Source organism: Lathyrus oleraceus, chromosome 4, assembly GCF_024323335.1.
Source record: "Lathyrus oleraceus cultivar Zhongwan6 chromosome 4, CAAS_Psat_ZW6_1.0, whole genome shotgun sequence".
In the NCBI taxonomy this organism is placed as follows: Eukaryota; Viridiplantae; Streptophyta; class Magnoliopsida; order Fabales; family Fabaceae; genus Lathyrus; species Lathyrus oleraceus.
The window spans coordinates 222,038,247-222,044,246 of record NC_066582.1 but is presented as its reverse complement, the minus strand read 5'-3'; positions in this window follow the sequence as shown (position 1 = coordinate 222,044,246).

Below are 6,000 nucleotides of genomic sequence, written 5' to 3'. Positions count from 1 at the left end.
TGAAGTATCTGTGAGGACGGGTCGAGTGCAAAGGGATGACTCTACGAGCGCGAGCAATGATTCCTGCAAAACAACAAACAGGTTAATATGCATGAATGCAACGTCTATCCATATGAGGAAGATTCTGTCCTTTGATTCTGGTTTCATCGAGACAGATAACGTTTTGACATCCACATTCTGAAATTCAAGATGTCTCTCAACCAGATTCTCAATCTATAATACTCCCCATACGGCTAGACGTGAGTTTGAGTGCAGATGAATGCAAAATGAGAATGATGCAGATGTATGCAATGCACTGGGCCATCCTCCAAGTCATCTGGTCTCCTATTGCACTGAATTTGGTCTCTGAACTGATCATAACCATCAGAGGAACGAACAAACACAATTCTGACCCACGGGTTCCGAAATAAACGGAAGACAGATACATCATCATCATCACTGGTCTCTGAGCAGACACACCACCATCTGAATCGGCCCAGGGAATCCGAAATAAACGGATCCCCACTGATAAATATCTCGGCCCGAGGAATCCTGAAATAAACGGATCCCCACTGATAAATCACGGACAGCACTCCGGCGTCTCAGAAATAAACGGCCATAAATCCGACTTATAAATAGGACTCTGAATCACAGATCAAAAAGTCACCATCTGAATATGCATCTGAAAGAATCACCCTCCCCTCACAGGTAAATTCTAAACAGGTCATCCTAAGGCGGATAATAGTCTCGACAATCGGGCGGAGATACTCAATGGGTTTGCCCTTTCGGGTGTGCCATTGTAGCTCCCTTAAGATCGTCTAAACCAAAGATCCGGGAAATGATCGGTCACCAGAGTCAACAGCTCAGATGAAGTAACTCAACCAAAGTGGAGTACCCCACAGAGGAAAGCACTATCAAATGAACCTCGTCTGGCTTGTGGTATGTCACGTTGCAACAATATGCTGATCCAGCAAATGAGGAACATGAGACCACACTAGTCCTAGGTGTATACTCGGGCCTGGGTTTTAGCCCCACTCAGAACACCCACCCCACACAGAGGAACCACCTGCATAGAGGACGGCAACAGCATGATAGTATGATGCATGCAGACATTAATGCAAATATACACAGGTTAGAATAATAAATGCAATAAATAACACAAAACAAGCAACCTAACTCGTCCTAGAACGCTAGGAGAGACTCGCTTAGGGACGATGGACCAGCATAGGTCTACATCAGGGTCCCCAGCAGAGTCGCCAGCTGTCGCATCCTGCGAAAAATCAACCGGCGAGACTCAAAAATAAAAACACACAGAGCCGCCACTAAACGTTATTTATCCCAAGATAGGGAAAGGAAACGCTCAGAGAAACCTGGAAAGACATGGTCTCGCGACCAGAGAGAAAAGGTTCGGGAGTCGGTTACGCGAGGGGAAGGTATTAGCACCCCTCACGTCCGTCGTACTCGACGGGATCCACGTTCTAAGAAAAGAAAAGGTTGCTAAACATCACACACACACACAAGGGAACGCAGGTGGGGTTAAGAGAAGGGAGCTCGATAAGGTATCGCACCTTATGCCTACATATCTTGTCTGGAACAAGAATCAGAGCCTCTGTAGTTCGGCTTACGCACGCCAAACAACACAAAACATACAAACAAGCAAGGGTGGCAAACATGGAGCCCGACAACCACTGGATGGAGTTACGTCGGCATCCGAACCAAAACACGCACAAAACGGCAAACGTGGAGCCCGACAGCCAATTATTGGACTTACGTCGGCATCCGAGCCAAAACACACAGTCATATAACCATTAAACACACGCAAAAAAGAAAAAGGTTGCCCGGAGTGGTCTCGCACGACCACCTGCCTACATACCTCGTCTGGCACGAGGATCAGGGCGATGTAGTTCCCCTGAAAGGGACTGAATTGCTAACCAGAAACCGGGGAAAGATACACAACTAGGGAGCTGAGACTCGAGCCTAATGTTGTCATGCATCGTTAACCCTAAGTTCGGTTTTCTATCCTACTTGCATAAGCAAACTAACCTAACCAGGAAAGAAGCTAGCACACAAGCATACAATCATATATCATCAAATGAGAACAGGTATCTCAAACAAGCATGTCAATCAGATATCCACATAACACGCACTATAGCCAAACAAGGGGGCTCAATCAATCAGGTTTGACTGCCTAAGCAAGTCGTCTGTACAGGCTGGTTTTGCTCTTAACCTTGCCATTACGAGGCTAAGGTGAAGCAGATGAAAGGATGAAGTGAGGATCATACCTCACAGCTCTTATCCCTAACCAGGGAGAGCTGACAAATGAGCATGGGTCCAGAATAGGGGAACCCTTTTATACTCGATGACTCTGACACAACGGATCTTGGGCTTTTGATCTCAATGCTACAACCATGTAATGGGAGCAAGGAGAAGACTCAACTGAATAGTGGGGGGTAGGCTGCATACCCCTACCTTCCACCAATTGCCTTATTTAAAGGACTTTCACCTGCTTGGGCTTAAAAATAAACAACCACAATCATTGCCTCTTAAGGAGGACTTCAGACATTTATTTGCCCGGCCCGGTAACAGCCGGGTCTCCAGACTACATGAAGTTAGGAAGTTATACCTCAATGCAAGTTGCTTAAGCAAAGCAAAGCAAAAGTTCACAAGGAACTGAGCAACTAAAAGTACCTGGAAACAGTCAAACACAGTTAGTACTCAGACAGACAAAACCAAACAGCAAGTGTTCAATCAATCAAACTATACAAAGCAATGCACAATAAAGCAAGCTCAAAGCTCAAGCCTAAGCTTCACCACCTACAAAACAATGTTATGTTAGTGTACAAACATCAACAACACCAATTAAAATTGATTTGGATCATTCTCCATGTGCATTATGCTTTTGATCCTGAAAAATCAAGCAAACATTAGCAACTAGACCACTAGGCCAAGCCTAGGGTCCAAAGGCAATAAAAACTCCTAAACAGCAAGATATCCACCAACCAATCTCAAATTAAAGTCAAACAAGAGCAAACATCCTTGGACTCATGTTTATATCATTCATTATGCTCATGTTGTGCACAAAACAAGGCAAACTAGTTCAAATGAAGCATCAAGCATGCAAACAGAACTATTGCATTCAAATCCACACCAAAACAAATCCAAAAAATCTCAAATAAATTACACCTAAACAGGGCCTAATCCAGGTATGGCACACCAAATTTCAGCTTAATTGGGCAAATGGAACCATGTCAATGAAAATCAACAAAACAGACACAATTATAGGCTCCAAATCACAACATCAACACATGAACTCACTTCAAAAATTCATAACTCAATGAAAACAAAAAAGAAATGAGTGAGACAAAAACAGGGATGTCACATTATGTGTCTACTACAAGCATATCAAATTTCATGACAATCCAATACCATATGAGCATTTCTCATTCAATCTACCAACCTATGTCAAACAAGCTTGCACAATTGACCAACAAAAATGAAAAATCACAATCAAATTGAAAATGCAATGTAAAATTCCACAAAAATTCATACAGCATCTTAACATGTTAATCAACCATCATGCAAAATTTCACATTAATCCAACAAGTATAGGTCACTCAAAAAAATCCAGCAAGTTGACATAATGAGGTGTGACACAAATTGTCACACCTAAGTTCCAGAATTTGCTGCTCATTGACCAGGTATCAAAAATTCATGAAATTTATATGGAAATGAGCATCAATGAGTCCACAATCATCACAAAAATTTTCAAGAATTTATTTGCAAGCATGTGCATTTTATGAACAAAATGGTAGAATGTATCAAATATGAGTACATGTGAGACAAGCCTAAGTCAAACAATAATTATACCATGCACAACTTTGACCAATAGGTCAAAAAGATCCTAAAGTCAACAACAAAGTCATAGAAAAAATTTCCATATTTTTCTGAATTTTTTACTATTTTTTATGAATTATTCAATGTGTTAATGAATTTTTGTGAATTAAACAAATTAATTAAAATTGCACAGTGGCAGTTTTGTAATTAGTGATGGCGCGGGAGGGAAACACTAAATTCGAATTTTCAAACCAAAATGAAGATCAAACAGTGAAAATGACAGAAAATATCGTCTTCTTCGCGCGGTACCTACTCCACCATCTCAAAACCGGTTTCAATCAAACCTCAACCAAAATCAACAAATGGATATGCGTTGGAATCGTCTCACCGCGTGGAGTATGAATATGAACTTGGTTTCAATTAATTCTTCCTAAATATTCCGGATCGAGCGTTTTAAGTTTTGCATTCAAAGCTTCGAGTTAACATAACTTTCTCTACACTAATCCGTTTCACAAACCAGAAGCATCGTTGAAATCTACACGAAACAAGCTACAAAAAGCATACAACAATTTGGAAAACCGTGACATTCGAGTTTTTGGAATACCTGAAGTGCAGCGCTGTTCTTGGTGATCTTTGCGCTCAATTTAATGAAACAGATGAAGCATAGGCTTGTGGAAGTAGGATGCAAAGCTTAGATTCGATGGAAATCGCTTCTACCGCGCCAAATCACAATTCACCATTGATGATGCTTCACTTGGACAGTCGTGTTCATGGCTCTTTATGCTCCAATAACCGAAAACAGTTGGTGAAGAGGATGAAACAAGATCAATCCAAAAAGAAATTCGAAAATTGGTTGAGATTCGATGAAGTTTGATGAAATTTTGTGTTTATGGTGTTCTTGAGATTTTGAGAGAAAACTTGAGAATTTGGAAAGTTTTAGATCCAATCTTGGTAAAAGTGATTTTCTTTGTTATGATTAGAGAGTGTTTATGTTTATATATGATAGCTTAATCCAACTCTAATCAAGTTAATTAGCAAAAATGGATTTGTTAGTGAAAATGCAATTTTCAAGTAAGGGCATAATTGGAATTTCAAATGCCAGCTCATTGCCACCTGTTTTGACAGCTCATGCAAACTCTAAATATCATGTGTGAGCTGTAGAAACTTGTCTCACTCTCATTGGTTATGTAATTCTCAAATTCACATGTGTATGGTTTATGTCCAAATTTAGCCATTTCATTTTTCAAGCCAAATCCCAAATTATGAAGCCTAGTCATGAAATGATGATTCCAACACATTTCAAATGCCATTCATGAGGTGTAGCAAAAATCCCCACTCAAAAATTCCAATTATTTTGAGAGTTGGACAATTTTGCCCCTGGTCCAATTCAGTTGTCCAGTTGAAAAGTGACTTTTTGCCTTGGCCACTTTTGGGAAAATCCAATTATGCACCCTCAAAGTACATGTTAAATGGAGTTTGTGCATATAAAGAACTTGCAATTTGGACAAAGTATGTGGAAATTATGGCCTCCTGATTACGGGTCATTTTTGAATTTCACCGAGCCATAACTTTCCAACCATACATTGGATTTTCAAGTTCTTGGACTTTTTGGAAAGGTGAGAACAAGATCTACAACTTTCATGTTGAACAAATTTTCATTTGAAGCTTCCTTGGACACGTGGCTTTGAGGTCCAAAACTTTCCATTTTTGGAAACTTCAATTACAAGTCACTTCCTATTTTTGGCAATTTTTGTTCTGACTTGATTTTCTTCATTCTTAAGCTTTGAGATGTCATTTAACACTTGTTCCAACATGAATGAAGTGTGTATAACTCATTTCCACCTCCACATCCATCAGATCATGTACAGTTGACCACAGTTGACTTTTTCAACTGACAGATGAATCAGGCAATGCATTGATCAATTCAAGCTCCAATCTTCAACTGAAATGCCTCAAGGGTGATACCCTAGCCTCAATAAGCATAATATAATCAAAGAATGAACCCCATATCCATCATAAACCCCATCTCCTGACTAAGCCCTGCTTGGCCCAATGCAGCTGATTAGGGTTGACCAGTGGTCAAAACCCTAATCTCAAGGTATCTTCTTCAATCTTCTGATGACATCCAACCATGATGATGATGATGTATCAATTCAATCAAGATGAAGACCAATATCCATTGAGAAT